A 23891-nucleotide genomic window follows, 5' to 3' on the forward strand; every position below is an offset into this window, starting at 1 on the left:
ACCTTATGTGGATTTACTATATTGAAGTCATGCAGCAATACTGTTTATGGGTCACAGGTGGGCATTACAGAGATGGTTTGTTCATATGCAACACTATGGTTAGGGTTCTGGACTAAGACACAAGAGACCTGAGTTCAAATACCTCTTTTAGCTCACTGGTGACCTTGGACCAATCACAGTCTGTGATTGTTGTGGAGACAAAGTGGGGGACAAAGAAAGCCGGCTGCCCTGCTTTGAGTTCAAGGGAGGAAAGCTGAGATATAAATGATTATGATAGTGATGATGTTGAAAATTATTTATCGGCTTTTAGACTGTTATTAAGCATTCTTGCACATCTGATTCATTTCACTGGAGCTTGTGGTAAAATATATTTCCAGTTGATTTCAAGTGAAAAGAAGCATGAGTCCGTTTTATCGGGGGGGGGGGCATGTCACTCTATAAACTCAAAGGAGGATCTTTGGAAAGGAAGTGACAAGTGTTTTCATGGCATAAAAGTTAAGTTGTGTAGAACCTTCTGGCTACCTTCCACTGCCCAAACAAAACCTTTTTTTCTGTAATGTTTGTTTCCTCTCCTGAATTTAGAAATCAAAGGCAGAAGTTATAAATAGGCTCATCACTACAAATGCCAGATGATTTATTTAATGTGGACAATGGTGCTGGTTAGCAGAATTTTTAAACTTCTCTCAGCCAGACTTGTATTAATTCTCATAATTCTTAAGCATTAAGTACTAAGAATTTAAACTAACGATGCACCTGTGTGTACTTAATGCAGAGTGGTAGATTTTTAGCTGCAGAAGGCTTTACCCATTGACATTAAAGACTAATAGGGCCCTTGTTTATCCCTTTTTTAAAAAGCCCAGCACTTCAAAGTTAACTGAGCTACAATATAAGTCAATTTCCCCGATGAAGAGTGCCTCAGATGGCACTGTGCAGCTACAATACTTTGGTCTTTTTCTCCTTTAATGCATTTCCATGGTAAGGAAAAAGGAGGAAGACGATGCAGGAAAAGAAAAGAGGGTTACAAATGGAGAACCACGTCATTTGAAACTCCCACAACATTTGGCAAATGAGGCAGAGAAATGCCGCAGTGTAATGCAAACCTCATCTGAGAGTGATCGAAGCCAATTCTGGGTGGATCTGATACTGCAGGGACAGCACATTGAAATCAGGGGCTGGATCCTTATAGATTTACATTTACAAGAGCAACACACAAAATTTCTGGCTGGATAATTCACTGAGTTAAGTACCTGATTGTCAAGTGTTCACTTTCCCACTGGGCCTCCTGCACACTAGAGCCAGCCTGTGTGGCCTTGGGCAAGCTGCATAGTCCAAGAGCACCATAAGAAGGGAATGGTAAACTCCTTCTGAGGACTCGCTACCTAGAAAATCCTGAAAAGGGTCACCACTCACCATAAATTGGAATTGACTTGAAGACACTTTTATTTTACGTATTTTATTTTATTTTATTTGACACGGAACAGTGAAACAGATACAGAATTTGGTCATGCTTGGCCTCCATAGGGTGGGCTCTTAAAGGAGCTTGGCAGTTCTTGACTACTTCTGATGTATAAACAGCTAAAGATTTATTTCAGGGGATGGTCCTCAACATGATGGCTTACAACTCTTATAAACCTTATCTAACATGTCCAATGGTCGAAAGGTGCTAGGAGGTATATCTGGGAGGCCAGAGATCTCCTATTCTTTGTGTGCATACTCAGAAATCTGCCTGAGCTGAATTAATCTTCATTCAGTCCACATCGCATGGATTGCAGCCATACTCAACGTAGTCCTTTCTATATTTATTCAGAATAAACACGTCCCATTTGAGTTTGTCCTCCCTCAGAAGTGCTAGCTTTCCACATACAGGGGCTTTGGAGGTAGAGAAATATCCAAACACTTCTGTCCAGCCTTATCTATCTTCTAGTCCATCAGTCTGCCTATTTATCTATCTGTTTTGCTATCAAATCTGTATCTTGCCCTGACCCAAGGAACATGGCAAAGTCTACCTTAAAGTGGAGTTATTCTAATTTATCTGTTACAGTTACAAAACTAACATTAAGTTGATTGGTAATGACTTGAGTAAAGACGCCCGGTTTGCTGGATTTAAACAAACATTTCACTAGTCTATGTTCACTGCTCCCCACTATACTATGTACCTCCGTTCTTCATGTACCCAGAAGGGCACAATGGACTTCCATGGACCACAACAGCATTAGGTGCTCTCAGAACTTCTATTGCTGATGTCAGCAAGCAAAAGCTGACATGAAATTCTAATTAATGCAGCATCACAGTTCATTGGACACTTACCTACTCTTCCAAACAGAGTAACAATTCCTTCTTCACAAGCAGTTTCCCAATTGCAAGCCGTGTTTCAAGCACTCTGTGCACTAGTTCACCTGGGGCATTGGAAGCTTTCTGTAAACCTCTACAAGACCATACCAGTGAAACAAATGTAACTTAGAACAGACCTCACAAGATATTCAGGGACCTAGGAGAACTCTGAAGATGTTGAGTCCAATATTTTAAGCATCATTAATGCGACTTTAATGGCATGTGTTTTAGTATCTTTCTTATCCTTTCCTCTTTTTTGCTGTGAATGGCCTGCCCAGCATCGCTCATAAATCCCTTGCTCACAGGGGTACAGAGGTGAAACTAGGGGATGTAGAGGAGGAGGTGTCACAGCATTCTCTTTCCAAGGCAGAGCAGAACTGTCAAAAGGTCCTCTACCATCTTTCCTGTACTTGCAGCTGGGTGCAATCGCTGCTGGACTAACGGAGGTGGTGGTAGCCTTGATGTAGCCAAAACGAAGCCTTCGTAAGTCTTGTATATTTGTCCCTCCCCTACATCTCCTTCAGTAGATCTTCAGACGTCCTTACTTGGGCTGGATGGTGCCTATTAAAAATACTAATGGTACTACAACTGGTGATGATGATGATAAATGTTGCTGAGGATGTTCCTTATGATGGAGTTGGTACTACGAATAATAACAGAAATAGAAACTGAAAAACAAATACTGTAAAATGAACAATCACTACAGGGCTCGGATAATACGTTTATGTCTACCAGCCATGTCCATGCAGTGGTCCTTTTTAGAGTGCTCCTCATTTTTAAGATTCCCACGGATGATCTCCCCCCCCCTCTCCTCCCTGCCTTCCTACATCTCCGTTTGCCTCCAGATCATCGTCCACACAGAAACTCAAACGCTGTTTGCTGCTTGGGGCGGGGGCTGCTCCTGGCTCTGCTGTGCCCGAGGCGAAGCGGACTCCCGGCGCCTCCCTCTCCCGGGGCTGATGCTTCTGCGCCCCCCCCCCCAGGCATCGCCGTCACCCTTTTCCAGGCCGCAGGGGTCGCGCCCCTTTTTTCCCACGGGAGTTTCCGGGCGCGCGCGCGGGGGTGTGCGGGAGGGCGCGGGAGGGTGTGTGCGTGAATAAGGGGATCGAGGACGCCGGAACCAACCCGGATTTCCGCTGACGAGCGCCCAGATTCCCGCCGAGGCTCCGCGTTCGCGGGAGCGCTCGCCCTCCTACGTCCTTGTCTCCCTCCGTCGAGACTCTTTGGCTTCGCTCGCCCCCTCCCCGCTTTGTAACGCGTTTTCCCACACTACGGAAAAGGAGCCTTTCCTCCGTTTTTGCCCCTTCCCCATTTTTAAGCCAACCAGATCCATACATATATGGATCTCCCCCCCCCGCTTTTTCTTGTACTAGGAAATTATGTATGTATGTATGTATGTATGTATGTATGTATGTATGTATGTATGTATGTATGTATGTATGTATGTATGTATGTATGTATGATTTTCCCAGTAGAAGAAGAGCGGGGGTGGGGGTGCAGCGCTCTCTCCTCCCCCCCCCCCCCGCCTTTGGCGCCTAGGCTCTTCCACCTCTCTCTCTCTCTCTCTCTCTCTCTCTGTGTGTGTGTGTGTTGCGCGCACGCTCCCTCGCTCGCCTGCCCGCCTCCCAGCGTCTCTCGGCGAGCTTCTCCCAGCGACCGAGCGGGGAGCTGCGATTGGAAGACCGTGCGGGGCTGCGCGGCGATAAATCACCTTGGCTCTTCGCCGCTGTGCTTCAACCTTCATTTATTCAGCCGAATGTCTGCGGGTGGGTTTCTTCCTCTCTCTCTCTCTCCCCCCCACCCCAACTTTTTTTAAAAAATCAGATGGACTGCGGCAAAAGGGGGGGAAAACAAGAGGGAAAAAGGGGGGGAGAGCTGGATCGAGCCGGCTGGCCAGGAAGGGAGAGCCCCCCCCCCGTTCCCCTCCCGCGAGCCTGGATTTCTTCTGAGCGACCTCCTTGTGCGGGTTTTCTCTTTCTCAGGCTTTCGGCTCCGCCTGCGGACCAGACGCCCGGATATCGGTTTTGTACCTGCAGCTCGGTGTCTGTGTTTTACGATCGGTGTTTCATGTCCGTGTCTGTTGCTTGTCGTCTTTTCCTTGCGTGTCTGTCTTCTCGCTCTCTCTCTCTTCCCCGAGTCCCCCCCCCATCACGGCCATGGGCACCCCAGAAAAATGTAGGGAAGGCAGAAACCTTTTGAGGTGGTGTGTAAATTACAGGCGGCGAGCCCTTTATTTATGGCTGCCTTTTGGAAAGAAGGGATCATAAGGATAGCCGGAGATCTGAAGTGCCGATGGGAGTCTTAGGAAGCCGGGGTTGAGGGGGCTAATTGTACCCTAATCATCCTATAGGCACACGCGCGCGCACACCCCAACCGTGGAAGGGAAGGCCGTTTGGAACTAGGTGCTATTATTATTATTATTATTATTATTATTATTATTATTATTATTATTATTATTATTATTATTATTATTATTATTAAACAGTCTAGGGCGACAAAGCGATCGATCCAAAATGTTCTTGCTGCAGATTCAGTGTCCGGGTCATCAAATAAAATCATGATCCAGTAATTAAAAAAAAAAAAAAGACCGTGACCTATTCGGCTGTCTGGTCAATACCCTCATGGGGCTGATCATGCGAGGTTAGAAGCGCAAAGATTATGGCCGATAATGCTGACCCAGCACTTCCACCTCCCTCTTCACACACACCCCCCATCATCCCTCTGCTACATGGGAAGTCAAAAACCTGATGACACGGACACCCACTAGCCTGACCGAAGGCATGGGCCCTTCGAGGGAGAGAGCCGGGGGGAAGAAACGATGCCAGGAGTCATCCATTCCCCAATTCTGTAGAGAGGCGGTTTTCAAGTGCCAGGTCCAACCGTTCGGGCAGATAGATTTTGATGTGGGAGCAAGACAAGGCGTGCCTCCCATTCCCAGAAAGAGTGGCAGGGTCTCTGCCTAAGCGGATCGCACGCCACAGACCTGCCAGCCTCGGGACCTAATTGGGGTGTCAGTTAACCCTAAATAACATCCTGGCATAAGGATAATTCGAACCCCCACCTCCCTTGTTTGCTTGCTTTCCTACCAATTCCCCGACCCGAAAAAGCACATAAGGTTTTTTATATAGAGAGAGTGTATATAACTACAGTATGGTATAAGTATAGGACAAGCTGGGAAGGAGCATCTGCCTGCTCCGTCTATATCTACATGTTGCAGCATTTTAGGGCTTCTTTCCTGAGTTTCAGATTAAAGGAGGCGGTATACTTAATCCTTGAGAAAGGACCTACGGAGAGGTTTCTTTGCTGGTGGGAAAGTCAAACCCGCTCTACTTGTTGCATGTCTTTACTCCCTCAACCACTTAAACAAACATTCCCTTCTCCTCCCCCCCCGCGCCCCAAAAAGCTGGAAAAATGTCTTTTCTAGCATTCGTAATAACACCAATCCTAATAAAAAAAAATTTAGAACCAAGATATGTACAGTTGTTTTTATGTTTTCAACGGTCAGTTCCATCCATTAGGAATGACTGACTGAACAGCCCTCTCGGGGTGTCCTTGTACGTCAGGAGGTCAAATGCGATCAACACGCGCCACGGGAAGCGAGTGGGTCCCTCCTGCGTGATCGGCCTTTCCTTTTGCCAAGACTCGCTGCATCAGCAGTTAAGCCCCAAGGACGACCACGGCTATGACGTCATTGCCTTGTCTCGGTGATGCAAGGCTGCTTCGTTGGAACCGGCAGGCGCCTGCAGTGGCTTAAAGGGTTCCATCAAGGGTCCTTATGACTTGTATTGCTCTTAGGTTACGTTTCTGTTTTTTTAAAAAATTATAGCGAAATGAAATTATAATTAAGTAACACTTCTGCTAACAGTCCCCGTTTAAAGCGAACTTTAAGACTGTGGATTTGTGTACATGAAAAATAGTATTTATCTCTGTAAACAGACATCAGACAATTTATTACTAAGGATAGTTTTACTATTGCCTCCCCCCCCTCATACTAAATACTGTATCAGAGGGTGCTTCTATCTAGATGAGGCTTGTATTATTCCATTTATAGATGTTTATAGGGGATCCAGAGAGTGTCATCTAACATTTGTGTGCCCCCCCCCACATTGTTCCAGGCTTCTGTCTTTGTTGTAACAATACATACATACATACATACATACATACATACATACATACATACATACATACATACATACATACATACATACATACATACATACATACATACATACATACATACATACATGGAATTTAGAATATGGTGGGCCTGCTTTTTTGTAGTGCTAGGAGTCTGTGCATAACATCAGAGTTCCATCGGTAGGCCAAGACAAAATTGTGCCTGTCATTTAAATACAGTGGTTCAGAGTAATATGCAGCCTGATCAAAGTAATGCAGATGTTTAAAGTAATGTTGCTCTAGAAACAGGTTCTGTGAAATTTAATGGGATTAACTTTTGCACAGGTGTATAGAAGAGTACCAACTGAGAAAAAGATGACAGACTTACAAGTTAACATGCATTTACATGTCATTTAAGCGGATTTGAGCCCCATTGTTTTTGATGGAATTTACTCCCCAAAAAAGTGTTCACAAGATTAAAGCTCTAGTCATAATTTATGCAGACTTTTTAATGACCACTAACTAAAACACTGTAGGAGTCATGCATTTTATTTGCAAATTTATAGAAAAACTTATATCCCGCTATTGTGCTTACATAATGACACTCTAACAGTGATTGATACCAATTAGAAAATACAGTAAAATTTCAAAAGGATAGTATAAGAAAATGCTGTGTTTATGTTTAAAATGTATATATTTAAAAACTTCAAAAATATTTTCCAGGGCAGATATCTGTGCAAAAATCAGATTTTTTTAAATCTTGTTTACAATTTTTGTAAAACTAGGCCACACGAAAATCAGAAATATTTCTTCCTCAGTAGATTATAGTACTAAAAATGTTTAAGAGTCTAATATCCATCTGCCTCAGTTTCTTCAGTGTTTTCAAGCAGGTAGTTAAGAAATCTACATGTAACATACACCATTTGTACGTGTTTTTACAGTACTTCTAGTCTAAATGTATTAATATGCATGTTATTAGAACTTACTCACCAAGTAAATTTGATTGGAATCATGACTGTTAATTTTTAAATGATGATACTTTAAAACTTCATAGTCTCTGTTTTTTGTGTTTCCTATAAATTTAAATCTGACCAGAGGATTATATTTAAATTCTTGTCTAGGAATCAATGTCCTATATCTTGGGGAGGGGGAATGGCCATGAATAGTCATAGTTTGCCCAATGTCTGATTTTTTCTTAAATTATTTTTGTTTCACCAGTTGTCCTTCTGCACTTTTTTCATGTTGTATGTTGCATAATATTCTAAGAAATAAAAAATTCATACAGGTTTCAATTTTAAAATAATTGATTTGTGACAGACACAAGATAGACAGTGAGTTATAATGGAACAACTGCTGAAACTATTATGCCCCTGTTGCTTCCTGAGTACTGTATACTCTTACTGTGGTCAGAAAAGAAAGAACGTCCATGACATTATAGGACTTGCATTACACAGTATATGTTTTTAACAAGACTAAAGTTATGAATAGAAAATAATTACCCATTATGAAAACAGGTTGTCACTTTTTAGTTATGTACTCTACTTTTTAACCAATTTTTTTAAAACTCATCTCTATGGGACTAAGAATAGGATTGCATTACAAGTCTGGCTTTTCTCTTTAAAAAAGTAAAGTAGTAATGACAAGGCAATGAAAGATGAACATTCTGTATTTGTCATTGCTTTGTCCTTAATCAAGAATGTCATAATTAATAAAATAACTTCCTGGATATTTCTCAGCTTTTATATTGGGTGTGATGCTGTTTTGCTCAATTCAGTTATCTTGCTACAAAGTATATTTTCACTCCTTTATTTAATTCCAGCTTTGATACAAAATGAAGTGGCAAGTGAAAACAAAAGGAAGACAAAACTATTTAATTCATTTGTTTTACATTGTAGCAAAATAGTGACATAAATTACTCAACAACCAAAGTAAAAAATTACTGTATATAGTACTTTTGCAAACTTTGGTAATAAATGATGCTATGTCTCTCATGTACGTTTTCAACTAAAGTTTTCCTGTTTGCTTGTAGCAGTTAAGTGCATGCATACATATAGGGATAGTCTCATGTTGTCAGCATTTTTAAAATACGCATGTCAACTAATTAGGGTTCCAAGTTGCTTTTCACTAATTAGTGGATAAATGCAAACATTTACTGTAAATTCCACAACTTTTAGACAGTTATTTCTTGATAATATAATTCTGCATGGTGAAAGAATGCAGACAAATCCTTTCTGGACAATAATCAACTCCCTGCTGAAGTCAAGAGATTTATAACTACAGTATGCTATCAGCATTGATCTCCTTTTAACAGGGACAGTCCTGATTAAATACCCACATTTTTAAATGCACTGAAAGGTTCCATTGATTATTTGTAATAATAATTGATAAATGCTCTTAGTATAATAATAATTAGCTTTTAGTGCTAATTATTTATAATGTGACACAATATGAAATTATTGGTTTGGAAGGCAAGACTTATTCATAGTTCTAAAATATGAAACAAATTTCTAAGTGCAGATAAATAATATAATATACTGCAATTGTTGTCATGGTAGGATAGCTCAGTTGGTTTGAGCACTTGATTGAAGAACCAAAGGATTGGGTGTCCGATTCTCCACTATGCCTTTAGAGAAAAGGCGGCCTGTATAACTTTGAGCAAGCTGCACTTACAGAAGAAAGGAATGGTAAACCACTTCTGAGTACTCTAGAACCAAAAAAAACCTCTGTGGAGGGTCACTATAAATTAGAATTGACTTGACAACACAACATTACATGCTTGATGGCAGGAATTAATATAGTCCTTGACTAGGTGGTTAATTCACCAATACACAATAGCTCAAATCTTGTTGTGCAGTTATGCCAGTGGAAGAGAAATGGCCTAAGTCACGGTGGCAAATTGCCACTAATTTATGAGTCCCTGCTTGAATTCAAGGTTGCATGCCAAGCCACTGGACTAGTGTGCAATAGAGAATTCATTTGGTGATTCATTAATTAGCAACAATTTGTGAAAGTGAGTTAAGCTGATTCCCTTCTGTGAACCTAACTGTGAAGAATCTTTTGTTCAGTGGGTTGGATCCAGATGTAGTAGATTGAACATGCTTGTAAATAAGACTTCATTTTGGCATTACTAAGTTTAGCTCCATTGATTTCAATGGGTCTGGCACAAGCATGACTAAGAGATCCAACCTATCAAATGTTATTTTAAAATTTCTTTCCAAAGAAAGATGGTTTCAGTCTTATCCAATAACAGTACAGGTTAATGAAAAATGATTATTTGTACCATATGTTACAGTTCTGTTAAATTTTTAATTGTACTCCTGTTGTTATTTTTCTTTGAAGCTGTACTTCATGTTGTTTTCAAGAATGATTCTAATTTTAAAATGCTACCTTAGAGGAAAAACTATAGTTTGGTTTGCAGTCTCATTTAATAAAGGTTTGGGAAGATGTAACTTGGGGTTTGTCTGCATGGGCTCGCTGGCACAGGCTGGCATGGGCTAAATAGGATCGCTAGAAGTTGTGTAGAGGTCTGGTGTGCCATTTGGTATGATCCTCACATCCAAAGGGCATGCACATGTCAAGCAACCTTATTTGATTCAGCTCCTTCCACTATCAATTTTTTATATCATGAAGTAGCTTAAGAATATAGCCTCTTTAGGATCTTGGCAAATTAAACACCCTCTACATTGTGGAGGGGCAGAGGGAGTGGATTAAAAACATGTTTACACTCTATTAGGGCAGTGCAGATGTACCACAATACTCATTAAAAATAAAAATGAAAACTCCCTCCCAGAAATGGGAGGAGACAGGAGATGGAAACAAGGAGGATTTCCCCCCTTTTCTTTCTGGTTTGTCATAAAGATCAAGTTGAGAACCTACTTACAGCTAAATCTACCATTGTCAGGCACTTGAAAGTCCCAAGATAGATTGCACGTGTTGGAAACAACCCAAAACAGAGTGATCCTCCCTGCACCAAAAAAGAAAAAAAGGAAAAAAAGATGATCTTGACAAGGGACCCAGAAAAATGTGGATAGGGAAACTTTGGGGATGGGATTGTTCACACCAGTGAATACATTGTGTGATGACCAAAAAAGGGACCAAACCAACCCAACCCAACAGCAGATCAAACAGCAGGCTAAATGTCCATCTGATCACACCCTTGGATTGGACAAGCAATGGAAGTGAGAGAAGTGCTCTAAGTATTTCACATCATCATTCAGAGACCAAAGGTGTCTCCAGAGAGATGGAACTGGTATGTGGATGTTCTTTTTGTTCTTTTATGCATACTGTCAGAAATCTTGTTGTCACAAGTTATGCATTGCACCTCCAGTGATGTTATCAGCTGTCATCATTTTTGGGGGATTAAAAGCTTTCTCACCCCCCACCCCCAGGTTCCAGTGATCCATAAGGATTCCTTCATTGTATGAAGCTTTTGGAAGCCATAGAATAGAATAGGGAATGATTTAAAGCTGGAAAATTTCTACCAGTGGCAGTCCCAGCTAATGATGTCACCAGAGTTGTGCAGTGCAATTTATACAAACAGGATTCTGGCTGCTATTGTCATAAGAACCTGACATGTAGACGATGTAATTCAAGGAGCACCTTCAGTTCTATCTCATCATGGTCTGACAATATGACGGGGAAGAGACAAAGAGTTCATCTCTTAGGTATATAGGGCTCAAGCCATAAATATCATGTGTGCATATATCAGCTCCTTTAACAGTGCAAGTAACATGACCACAGAGCAGCATCCACATACAAAAAGATAATCAGACCACCCCTTTTATTAGGCCAAGTAAGACAGTTGCTAAGTCAGCAGATATTGGAGGAGGGGGGGAGCAAGGAGTAGTAACTAGATGCAGATACAGCTGGGGTTCCCACAAGCTACATTTTCAGAGATGTTGGAAGATGGTTGGCTATGAGTTAAATCACAGTTTTTAAAGGATTTTTTTGACAATTTCCATTTTAAAAAATATTATTTTTATTTAAATTGTGGTTTAAATCAATTAGATTTTTTAAAAAATCCTTGATTTTTATCCACCTAAACTTGGCACGTGCTAAAGAATACAAGTGGTGACTCATTAACCAATGTCAATTTGCTCCTGCAGTTTATATCACAGCACTTACACCGGCATAAATAACCAATAGGATTCTGGCTACAGTTTATTGTCTGTGTATATTGCCAGGTTACTGGATATGTCACTGAGATACAAGAGACAGGTAGACTGGAAGCAGGCAGTATTGGTTTCAAATACTTGCATAGCATTATACTGTACTCATTATGTGATTTAGCACTAGTTATTATTGCTCAGCAAGGACCTCATAGGGTAGGTCTAAGGATTAAAAAACTAAAATTGTCCCATAACTTTCCTGAGCTCTTGATTAAGAGTTGAATTCAAATATGATAAATTAACATGTACATTTTGGAAATAAATATTTTGTTCAAATAGGAGGGCATGGTTGTTATGGAGTGAGTGCCCTTTAAAAAAATAGTGAATTGTATGCCCAAGTTCTAGAAAAAGCACAGGCAACAAAAAAAGGAAAATAAGCATATAATAAACTCTATCAGTAAATGAGAGGAAAGAGGTGAAAGAAACTCACTGATTACTGTCCTTAGTAGAACATGAGTGGGCTTATAGGAGAGAGAGACTGAAACAACCCTTGTTTCTTTTTGTCTTCTACTATATTGAGGAAGCTTATTTTGAAATAGTGACCTTTATGCCCTAAAACCATTTAATTTTTGGATTTAGATTTGGCCAGGGTATATAACTGTTTGTCCAATCAAGGCTCCCCACCTCAATTTTAAAAAATCACATATAAAAGTATGATGTAACCGAGTTCTTTTTCTCCACTGTACCACATGCATCGGCTATAATTGTTCTTATTTTACCCAAAAGGCCCTTTGCCACAGCAGCCCATGCCATTACGCCACAATACTTTTATTTTTCCATTCTTTTCGGCATGGAGACAAGGTAGTGCTTCTCCATTGTCTGAAATCTGTACAGAACTCAGCAGCATGACTGCTTATTAGCTTGAGAGGTAGCAGCCATATTAGTCCAGCTTTGCACACTTTCTATTGGCTCCCCAAAGAGTGGCAGATTGAATTTACAATGGCGTTGTCGATAATAAAGGCTGTGAATGTTTTGGGCCCTGGCCATATTCAAGATTTGCTTTTAATCCTCTCCATGCTGAATATATATGCCACCCAATGCTAAGAGAGATTCGGCATCACATCCAAAGCTAGTCATTATGCTTTTGTGACAGTAAGCTCCACAAAATCCTTCTGTTCTGAATTTGCCACTTTTTCCTCTTGAAAACTGTTTTTACATGTAACAAATATTTTCAGTGATTATTTATCATACTTTGTTAGATTTATCAAACACAGACAAGCACTTTCATTTATATTTATATTAATTATATTGATATTAATATTAGTAGTGACAACAACAATAGCATTACTTTTAAGAATGTTCACCATATCACACCGTGAACAATACTATACTGATTTTGGATTTCTTCAGTTTCGGCTGAGTGTTACACTAAAACGTGTCAATATCGGACCAAGTTTGAAAGCACTACAAACACTATACTCTAGAAACCATATCTGGATTAAAAAAAAGAATTGGGTATACAGTAGGCCAGTGGTCCCCAACCTTGGGCCTCCAGATGTTCTTGGACTACAACTCCCAGAAGCCTTCTCTGCTGGCTAGGATTTCTGGGAGTTGACGTCCAAGAACATCTGGAGGCCCAAGGTTGGGGACCCCTGCAGTAGGCAATAGGATCTCTACAATACTGTATTGCCTTCAATTATCTGGAAATTTATGCACAACAATACAAAAACATATACTAGACTAAAAGGAAGCAATGCGATGCTTCAAGACTTCAGTTTCAGAGTGGTAGGGATTAGAGATGGGCATGAACCTCAGTTTGGAGGTTCATGCCATTTTGTAAGTGCTGCACCACAGGTGCCGTGCATTCCCTTCTGCCGCCTCCCCGACCGATGCCCCACTCACCAACTGGAACATGCTCCTCTCCTTCCTCTCTTCTTCTCTTCAGCCAGTCCCTGGCAGGAGTGTGGATTTGCCTGTCCCGTTTCCTTGTCTGAGTGGGTGATCAGCTATGGAAGTGGGGCAGGGAAGCCAGTGCTCCTGCTGCGTACTTGGTGAACAGCCAAAGAATGGGAGGAGAGGAGTGCACACCAGCTGGTAAGTACAGGGATCCAGCCGGGGAGGTGGAAGAAGGGAATGTGTGGCACCTGTGATTCTGCACTTACAAACTGGCATGAACCTCCAAACCTAGGAGGAATTTAATTTAGGAAAAAAAAACCCTTCAGGGAATATTTACATTTAATACACAAAGTGGTAAAGACCTTTTCTTTTTTATACAGAAAAATGCCCATGAAAGGGCAGAGTCAGAGCAATGGAGACATTAATATCCTTCACATTTATTTTCAGCCTAAGAGCTACAGGTACTTGAGTCCTTCCATAGCCTGAATGGAATAGCAACTGAGTACATGATCGCTAAAGACATTTCTTTTAAATGAAAACAAATATCTACAAAATAACATCAGAAGGTGCAAATATGGAGATACCAGCAAATCATGAAATCAGTGTTGTATTTGCAGCACATTTATGGTGCACACAGGAAATGAATGTGGTTTTTTTCCAATTAGTGAAATCTAGTAAGATTACAACATATACATGGCAGCATCCAGTTTGTGCAAAATCAGACACATAAAGGCAACTGTGCACGCAACTGTTGCTGTTCCCTGGCTGGGCGTTGTGCAAGCAGAGCATTATCAAGTGAGCAAGAAGAGGACAGTTGGGCATACAATGGACAGCCCAGAAAATACTTAATTTTCCTACATGATTCTCCATTTAAACTCCAAATTGCAACACGTTTCTAGCCACTGTAGACTTCCCAAGTACACACAGGAGTTGTCACTGGGGCTCTTCTTATTGCCATGGCTCACCTGTGTGACTCATACATTTATAGGGATATGGTCTTCTCTTAAAGTCTGCAGCTATTAATTTCTTTGTTTTCTCAAACCCTGTTTGAAACATGCCTTGTTTTTTGCTCCTCCCCGTTCTAAGGTGAAATTCATCTCCTCTTTTTGCATCCCCCTCTATATGAGGACATTTTGTGCACATTTTTAAAATTATATACTTGAGTTGAACACATCTTCCCCATAGACTAAAGCAGATTATAGCAGTGTTTTGTGCACACATAAAATGCACACATTTCTCTAGGAACACTTTCCAAATGTGTACCTTTAGTTGGGAGACATCTCCAGTCACCTGTTACAGTGAGCATTCCAGAGCATGAATTGTATCTAGCTTGAGGTCAATCCTGTCACAACTCAGACTGAAATGGGAATGTCTTCACTGGTAACATGAAAGGGCCTTTCCAGACTTTAAGAGTTCAGGGTACCCTAGGTTTTCACTTTAAGTCATACCCCGAACTGCACTACTGGGTTGTAGACCATACAACTATGCCAGCCCTAAGGCGCCATGTATCTGAAGTTGTCTGATTTTAGAAGTTAAGTAGGATTGGTCGTTGGGTGGAAGACCATCTGGAAACACAAGGGATATACTCACAAGGTCAGGAGAGTATCCTGCCTAACCCCCAGGAAGGCTGCTGTCAGTCAGAATCAACAATATTGGCCTAGGTAGAACAAGGTTATGAATGAATATAAGGCAAGTGCTAATCACAAACCACTGCTTATGCTACTATGACTGGCTGCATTTTTATGAGAAAAATATGCACTTACAAATATGCATTCAGTGGTCATCTCCTCTTCTCCAAGAATGAGCATGCTTGGCACAGTAGACAAAGCTGGGCAAAAGGACTTCTGATTAACATCAGCATTTGGCTTTTGAGGAGCTGCGTTGTGTACTTGCCCTTTCAGAAGGAATGCTACGCATACAGAAAATGTTGTGCCCCAAAACCAAGGCACTGGCCAACAGGTTCTCTATCTTGTTGAGCCCCCGCCTCCATTTGTTCAACAACAACATAATCAGAGAGTCCTCATGTGCCATGTGTCTCTACACATCTGGGGAGGGAGATGCTTGATTCTCTATTTGCTCATTTAGTATGCTTCAGTCAATTCAGGCAACAATTCAGAACTTCTATACTCCACTATATCCTATGAAAATGAGAGACCGAATTGGGTGCCATCGTATATTGAATTCAAATCACTTCATAAATTAGCAAATACCAAGCCAAGCATGTGCCTCCACGTGTGTAGGAGCAAATGACCTACAAGGACTTTCTGATTTTATGATTCAGTTAACCCAAGATCCTTCAGGGTGCAATCTTTGGAAATCCACACATGCTAACTGGATGCTGTTTGTCCACACTGAGTCTCCTAAGAGATGATGAGACTGAGCTTCCCTTTGTGGAAGACTTGCTGATTATTTCTCAGCCTTGCTTTTCAAATCGCTCAGAATCTATTGTTAATGCTTCTCTCGTTTATCTACAGAAGGCATTGTGCTACCTGCACCATAAATGCCTGAATTCTGCCCTCTCATGCCGTTTTCTTTAAAAATCAGCATCGCATTGGTTGCTTTTGAATCCTCTCATAACAAGCCTTCCTCTAGAAAAGAGCTGCATATTTTTGTTGGTTGATCACCAATTCACTGACGTGGACGGAAAAGAACTGCATGGCTGTTTTAAAAATGAAGGGTGAATTGTCTTTTCAGCTGTGGGAACCCCTGAAACAATACCAACCTGGAAAGCTGTCGCTGCACGTAGAATTGTTTCCCCTTCTTTGGATTCTGGTCTGCATAAAGCGATTCACTAATATATGTGATTGACACAAGTTCCTGTATCTGTCAAAAATCCTAAGGTGGAATTCTATGAATATTTCTCAGCCAATCCCGTTTAAAACAGTGGAACTTAACATATGAGTAAACATGTATGGAATTCAGCTGTACAATTCCAAGTCCAACCCTCTTTTCACCAAGAAGCCCTAACTATGCCAAATCAAGAATCATTCCCTGGAGATAAAGCATTGCTTAATATCTCTAGGTGAAATAAATGAAATTTAAACTAGTACATTCTTGTGTGTGTGTGGTGTGCTGTTGAGTTGGAATCAACTTATAGAGACCTTAATAGGGCTTTCCAAGTATCTGAGATATCTAAGGAGTGATTTTGCTTGTTCTATCCACCCTCGTGTGTTTTCATGCCTAAGCAGGTATTCAAACTTAGGACTCCTGTCTGTCACTACACCACACTGAGTGCCATAATATATTGTTATGGCGTTTACATTTAAACTAGCACATTCTTACCAGTTTGACATTAATTCTTGCAAAAGGATTTGACTGACAGCAAGCCCTGATAGGGCCTGCAACAAAATGTTTTCTGGCAGGGCAGCTGTGACCTCTTCCAGAATATTTTATTTCAATTATTCTCCTCCCATGGTCTACTTGGCCCCTTCCCCAAAACAGTCAACAACCATTCTGTGGTCAATGAACATGCTCACACATCAAGGTATGTTTTTTTTCAGAATATGTTTCTTTTATACTTCTAGAGAACTTAAGCCTCTGCTGAGTCTGCAATTCTTTTTTTTTTCCTTTTGAATAGGAAGAAAACTTAGTATGAAGGCATTTTTCATATATAAGATAAATATTTCACATAGATATCTTTAGGACTGTGATATCACACACACACTCACACTTACACTCTCTCTCTCACACACACACACACACAAAATCTGCCCACAACACAATATTTTAATAATAGATATTTTAAGAGGTCCCCACAGAGGTGAAAAAATCAACAGTGATTCTTTAGATATTGTTTATATGTAACACTATTCAGTTTCTCTGCTTGTTCCGAATAATGAGCGTTTAACCCCAGCTGTGTCTGAAGGAATTTTACTTCTGATCTAACTGAAACATGGAATTAAATGAAAATTATTATATAGACATTAGAGTAAATTTCCCAACTCTTCTCATGAAACTGTGTATCTATACAGTGGACCCTTGACTTACAGACGGCTTGACTTACAGACTTTTTGAGTTACAGACTTCTCTGGCCACAAAATTTAGGTTTGACTTGCAGACTGAGATTTGACTTACAGACCAGAAAAAAACCAAAATGGAACAAAAACGGCCTGTTACGGGATTAATCGGTTTTCAATGCACTGTAGGTCAATGGAGACTTGACTTACAGACTTTTTGACTTGAGAACCGCCTTCCAATACGGATTAAGTTCTCAAGTCAAGACCCCACTGTACTAGGGATACAGATGTAAAATTTCTGAAAATTTTGAAATCATAAAAAAAACCTGTTTTTTGCTCAGGTTTTATAAATTGAAGAAAGTGGAAGTATATGAATACTTATTTTCATATCAAACATATCCTTAGTTTAGTCTTTCAGCAAGTCATCATGTTTCACTCATTAGTTAGTATACAAAATTACACTACCTAACATATTTATAGGATTTAAAAACTATATGCCTAGTTTTGTAGGACCAAAATTATGAATATACCTTGCCCTACAAAGGGAGAGCTGCAAACAGCTGCATCCTATGTTGCTTAAGCATCTTAGTTTTTGCCATATGAGAAATGGGGAAGGGGGCAAAATGAAGACAGAAATCACAAATTTTGTAGTCAACGAAAACAGAAGAACTCCCTCCCACAGGAGGCCCAGCTGGCCCCATCTTTGCTGTCCTTACGCAAGCAGACAGTCCTTTTTACAAGGATGGTTGTGCCTTATTGCTTTGCATGTGTTTTAGTGTTGTTTTTGTTTACTATCTTTTAGTGTAGCATCTCTTTGATCTTTTTAAGTATTTGTATACCTACTGTTTTGTAGCTTTCAATATTGCCTTTTAATGATGTAAGCCACCTGGGGTCCTTTTTAAGGAGGAAGATGAGGTTAACATATTTTAAATAAAATTAAATAAACACTTTGAGTGAGCATTGGGGAAGGGGAACTCCACTGTACTATAAATGCTGTGCTTTGGCCCCTTTGAACACTCTCTAAAATTTCAAACATGACATTTCAAACATGATTCTGGCAGCTGTCATTTATATGATTGACATCTGAGAGGCACCAATTAAGGGGTCCTTCTTAAGGGCCACCTTGGGTCCCTCTCAAGGAGAAAGGTGCAAAGAAAAAGGAAAAATATTTAAATATTTGAGAGAGAAAGGGAAAGCAGCTCCACTGAGTGCCAATTTGTCTCGTGGAACAATTCAACATGAATTATGAACCTGCTTGGGTGTTAAGAACATCAGGAGACGCCTTTCTCTCACTCCCATCACTTTCATAGGTGTGCTTTGTGGGGACATGAGAGAGGGCCTTTTCTGTTGCTGCTCCCAGACTTTGGAACTCCCTCCCACAGAACGACAGGCTGGCCCCATCTTTGTTGTCCTTCCGTAAGCGGATAAAGACTTTTCTTTTCAGGCAAGTGTTCCCTTGGTTATTGGCTGTCTGAGCGGGGGGGTTTTAACAGATTGTTGTGTCTTGTTGACAGCACACTATGATGATGATAGTGGTGGTGGTGGTGGTATTTAAAAAGCCAGAAGATGAATAAGCAAGGTGCATAGATAAAAGGAGACAATCTTGGACTTCTCTGCAAATTGAGCTTTTAGATACAATTTTTAAGATAAAAAACATCTGGATGAATTTCCAGCTCATTAAGCAGTTGCTTTGCTTTTGTTTCATTTTGGAAAGGAACAGAGATGGGGAGTTGAGTCGGAACTCACTGTCAAATTGGACTTAAGTTGGACTTAAGTAACTCAACCTGGGGTTTTTGTAATTGTTGTTGTTTAATGACTTGGACTCAACACACAACCCAGAACCTACCCTCTCCCTCCTTTTTCTCTGTGGATAAAAGCTTGTTTTTAACAGAGGCTTAGACTTGGGGATTGCAACTCAGGACTTTGGACCAAAGACTTGGACTGGGGACTTGGACCCAAAAACTTGCCAACATCCCTGGAAATGAATTTAAAGGGAACTCAATGACTTAAAACATCTCATCAAATCTTCCAAAGGGCACCCTCCCCCTAGCCCTTTGTGTTCTACCACCTAGCCTGATGAAGAGCTGTGAAACACTCAAAAGCTTTCACATGGTGTGAATTTATAGTGGATGCTGATAAATATATCATCCACTTGTGGATTTTTTAAAAGTCTCATTTGGACTGTAGCCTCTTACTGACCCAGGGAAAGAATTGGCCAAATAAATTGGAACTGCCCAGTTTTGTCTCAGAAATTCCTCTTGCTAATGAAATTAAGTACTGTACCATGCATTTAAAACAAACCACACACACACACCTATAAATGCATTTTTCTGCTCAAGGGGAACTCCTGAAGCCTTATAATAACCATCATCTTAGAAATGGAAAAGACCCTATGGATCATTGATCAGCAAGTGTCAAGGAAGTACCATGAAGAATCAGACTCCGAATCCTCTGGCTCTGAAGCCAAAAACCTAAACCACTGAGCTATCCAGGAGTCCTCAGCTATGAGGATCAGATCATGAGTACAAAACAAGAAGTGTCACTAGAAGGGGGGGGAGGGACATCCACCTGATCCAAATGGACTGAAACTGGGCCATCGGAGAATTTATGCCAGGAATAGCAGTTTGAAAAAATAAAATAAAAACTTCACGGGAGAGTGATTTTTTTTTGTTTTTTTTTTTTTACTACAATTTACAGCGATTATCATGACCACAGGATTCTGAAAGCTCTACGTCCAAAAAAAAAAAAAAAAGTAACTGTTTCACCGAAACAGGTAGAGCTAGTCACTCTGAAATTACTTTCAAGGTCGAGGCAACGGATTGTTAAGGACCGCTTTAGGGAAGAAGCTGTTCCGTGCCCTGTGATGCATGTTTACAGGTAATTAACACCCACCGGCTTTAACGGCTCACTTTGAAATGCGTGTGCAAAAAATAAAAAATAAAAATAAATGAAAGCCTTAGTTGTCTTCTCTATCCCAGTCAGAACATAGGCTTATTGGGAATGAAGTCCATTATTTTCCAAAGGGCGGGCGACGACCTGTCCGGGACAGCTGTCTCCTGCTGCCCGGGTGGGGATTTGTCTACGGGAGCCTTCTCTCAGACAGAGGAACGCCTGGATGCCCGCCCGCCTGCGGACTGCAGGCTTAGGGGGGTCTTACTCGCGAGTAAGCCTGCGCCTGCAGACCCTTTCTTGAGCCAAGAATACCGGAGCGAAAAAGCGGGAGCGACTCTGCACCAGCCCACTTAAAGCCCACCCCGCCCCCCGCCGCCCTCCACCTCTTCTTTTCATTCATCGCGATGTCCGTCCGCAGAAAAGGACTCGCACTGCGCAGAGAGATTCCGCCCCCCCCCCCCCCCCCGCTCTCGGTCTCGCTCTCTGTGCTTGCTTGCTTGCTTGCTTCCTTCCTGCTGCAGCCGCGGCGCTTGGAATGGGGCCTAAGTCTCTTGGCAGCGTCGTCCTGGCCGGAGCGCGCGCGGAGAGGAATTCCTGGGGCGGCTGCCATTGGCCCAGCGCTGGCCTCCGTGAGAATGGACCTCCTCCCTGTGTGTGTGTGTGTTGGGAGGGGGGTGCCTCTATGCAAATTGCGGCGATTGCGGAAATCCAAGGACTGGGGGGGGGCGGGCGGGGCGGAGAAAAAGGGAAAAAAAGGAGGAGGGGGCGAGGGCGGGGAGTCTGTCGAAGCCATTGCAACTTCTCCAAAGTCTGACACACCATCCAAAGCACACGGGGGGGGGGGGGAAGGGTGAGAATGTGAGGATCCAGCCAGCTGGGGCTGGGATCGCTTTCGAGAAACAAGACGAGTGGATCACTAAATGGTGGTGACTTCTAACTCATCCTTGTTTTTTTTTTTTTAAACAGTCTTATCCGGTTCGTTAATTAGCTACATTTAAAAGGATACGTTTTCTGGGCAAACGAGCCAACTTTTCAAAGATTTTTTTAAAAAGCAAAATTGAAAACGGGACAACTAGTGAATAGCCTCCGCCTCATAAAGTTTCTCTCGTACTCTTAATACCGATTGCATTGTTACGTGATGTATCTTTTATCTTCTGTTTCTGTGCTGTAAAGAAAACAAAAATCATCTGTGATGCGAGTTTTTTTTAATGGTTATTGTATTGCAGACTTGCTTGGCAACGTAATTTTAGGAGCTGCAAAATAACGTTTAACTGCGTTGTTCGCCTTCGCATGCATTATAGCGAGAGAGGGTCCGTGTGTATGTGTGTGCGTGTGCGTGCAATAGTTTCCTCCCCTCCCTCTTTCCCGCGATTTGAGAAAACCGCTGAGCTTGACAGAATTTCCCCCTCTCCTTCCTAGGCGCTTGCTCGGTTCTCTCTCTCTCCAACCCCCCCCCCCTCCCCGCCTTTTTGTAACGTACGTGCTCGGCTGTGTAAAAAGACGTCTGGAATCGGCAGCCAGCCTAGCACAAAAGGAAGTGTCTAGACTTGGGATGTAATTGACAAACCCATTCTCTAATCAATGCAGCAAAGGTCTGTGATGGACCGCGGCGGCGTCCAATCAGAATGCAGCCTGGGAGTTGTAAACGTTCGAGAGAGAAAAAAACCCCAAAGGAGAGGACGGCGAAGGGAAAGAGATAAGTTGCATTCATCCCTCCCTCTTCACTAAAGTTGGCTGTCACTCTCCACTACGAAACTGTCAGACTCGTGTAGCCAAATACTTGGCTATTAAGGGAAACACAGTAACAACAACAAAAAAAATCACACACACACAAAAACGAACTCCCACAAAATCCGGAGAGTTTCCCTCTCTAGCAGTGGGGAAGATATAGTTTTGTTGGAGTTCGTTTAACTCGGCGGTCGTGTTTGCACTTTTATATTTGAAATGTTCCCTGCCTTGTCACGAGAGCGTTGGTCTCCTGTTTAGCCTCAGTCTCTCCTGCCAGGGTGGGAAGAGTCCGCCTTTGCTCTCTTTTGTGGTCTGCGCAACCGATCGATTGGGTGATCTTATTCGGGGGATGGTCAGATCGTCCTTTCACGGCTGCTGCTGCATGCGTGTGTGTTCTAGTGAGGACATCCCAACGATTCGACGTAACTCGGGGAAATCGAGGGTGCGATATGAATTGTCCCTTACCCTCCCCCGGCCCTTCTACAGGCTTGTCGCGGAACTGTGACCCATGGGTTTCAGTGGGGCTCATTCACCTCAGCGTGGCTAGGAGGACTGCGGTCCTTTGGCGGAACCATCCTGCTCAACTTTTCTGTATAGTCTCAGCCGGGGACTGTTGACGTTTGTGTCCTTAGCCAATTTAGAAGTGACTCGCACTGATACACAACTACGACGGAGGCACGTTCTGCGTGGTTTTCTCTCCTTCCCCCCGCACTTTTAATCCGTGCACGAGGACCAAGCTCCAGAGCCGAGCCCCATTCGTTTCAGTGGTGAAGTCTGGGACATAACTTGAATCTGTCCCAGTTACGAATCAGTAGGCGTTGGAGAATGCTTAACTTTTGGCTGGATAGGACCCAAGAGGCGAGACCTCTTTACTGAGGGGGGGAAGGAGGGTCTTGAGGAGGGAAAAGCGCGCGTGGGAGCGCGAAAAACGCGGGCTCTCGCGCGCGCGCATCTCGACGCGCCATTCCTTTCCCTCCCCCTCCTCCTTCCTGTGGGAATGAAGCGTGTAGGAAATGGGAGAATCCCTAATTCACTGGTTCCAAGTTTGGCCCGTATTTCTCTGGATCGGAAATAATGCCTGCCAGAAGCCGAGTACCACTCAACCGCTTGCCTTGGAGGCAGCGCCTGGCAGCCCTTCACTGTGTTTGTAAACCTTAACCTTCAGCCATGTAGGAGGTCCTTTCGTCTGCTTTGAAAGATAGCTTGGCAGTGGCTGTTCGAAACGCTTCGAAAGAACTTGACCGCCGAGTCCCTCAGGCTGCTTGCCCCGCTCACACAAACAGACACAGACACGCACCCTTCCAAGTGGGAGTATGTTATGTCCCCTTGCATCCAGTTCTGAGTTGTCATGCCTAGAATGGCGCTCATTTATTGTGGAGGGACGATAAGCAAGCGGGACCCCCTCCCCGACACACACATTCACATACACACACACACACACACACACACACACTCAATCACTCACTCTTTGGGGCCAGTTTTAGTTGGAACCGGTGTGCCAGCCAGATTTCAGTTTAAAAGAGAGCCAAGGCGGTGACATTTCCAGTCCACAACTGACTGGAAGGAAACTCCGACGTCGCTTTTAGGGAGAGGAAGTTCCCGCTTCAAAGTAATCGAAGTTACTGAGGGAACGCCGCGAAGAAGGAATGGCGTAAAAACTAATAATCATTTCCGACTTCGTTCGCTCTCCGATCGTGCGATCTTCCCCAGTGATTATGTTCTGGATAATAGCCTCGTTTTCGACCGACGGAACTAATCCTGAGGAAGTGGGTTAAAGATCCCAGCCTAAAAAGTTTTTAAATCATATTAATGTGATTTCCCGTTAAGTCTCTCCCTAATATATATTCAAGATGGTCCATATAAG

The 23891-nt window shown here is 42.2% G+C and overlaps 1 protein-coding gene and 1 long non-coding RNA gene across 7 annotated transcripts in view; one reads left to right on the plus strand and one right to left on the minus strand.

Annotated features, from left to right (window-relative positions):
• Window positions 1-23891, plus strand: part of NFIA (nuclear factor I A) — a 558292-nt gene that overhangs the window by 143400 nt on the left and 391001 nt on the right. The gene's annotated exons all lie outside the window — the stretch shown is intronic.
• LOC144589069 (uncharacterized) lies at window positions 1438-22597 on the minus strand. Its single transcript, XR_013544956.1, has 2 exons — window positions 21780-22597; window positions 1438-21464 (listed from the first exon to the last, which is right to left on the minus strand). It is a non-coding gene; the product is annotated as an uncharacterized LOC144589069 (long non-coding RNA).

The sequence above is a fragment of the Pogona vitticeps genome, chromosome 4 (genome assembly GCF_051106095.1).
Source record: "Pogona vitticeps strain Pit_001003342236 chromosome 4, PviZW2.1, whole genome shotgun sequence".
Lineage (NCBI taxonomy): Eukaryota > Metazoa > Chordata > Lepidosauria > Squamata > Agamidae > Pogona > Pogona vitticeps.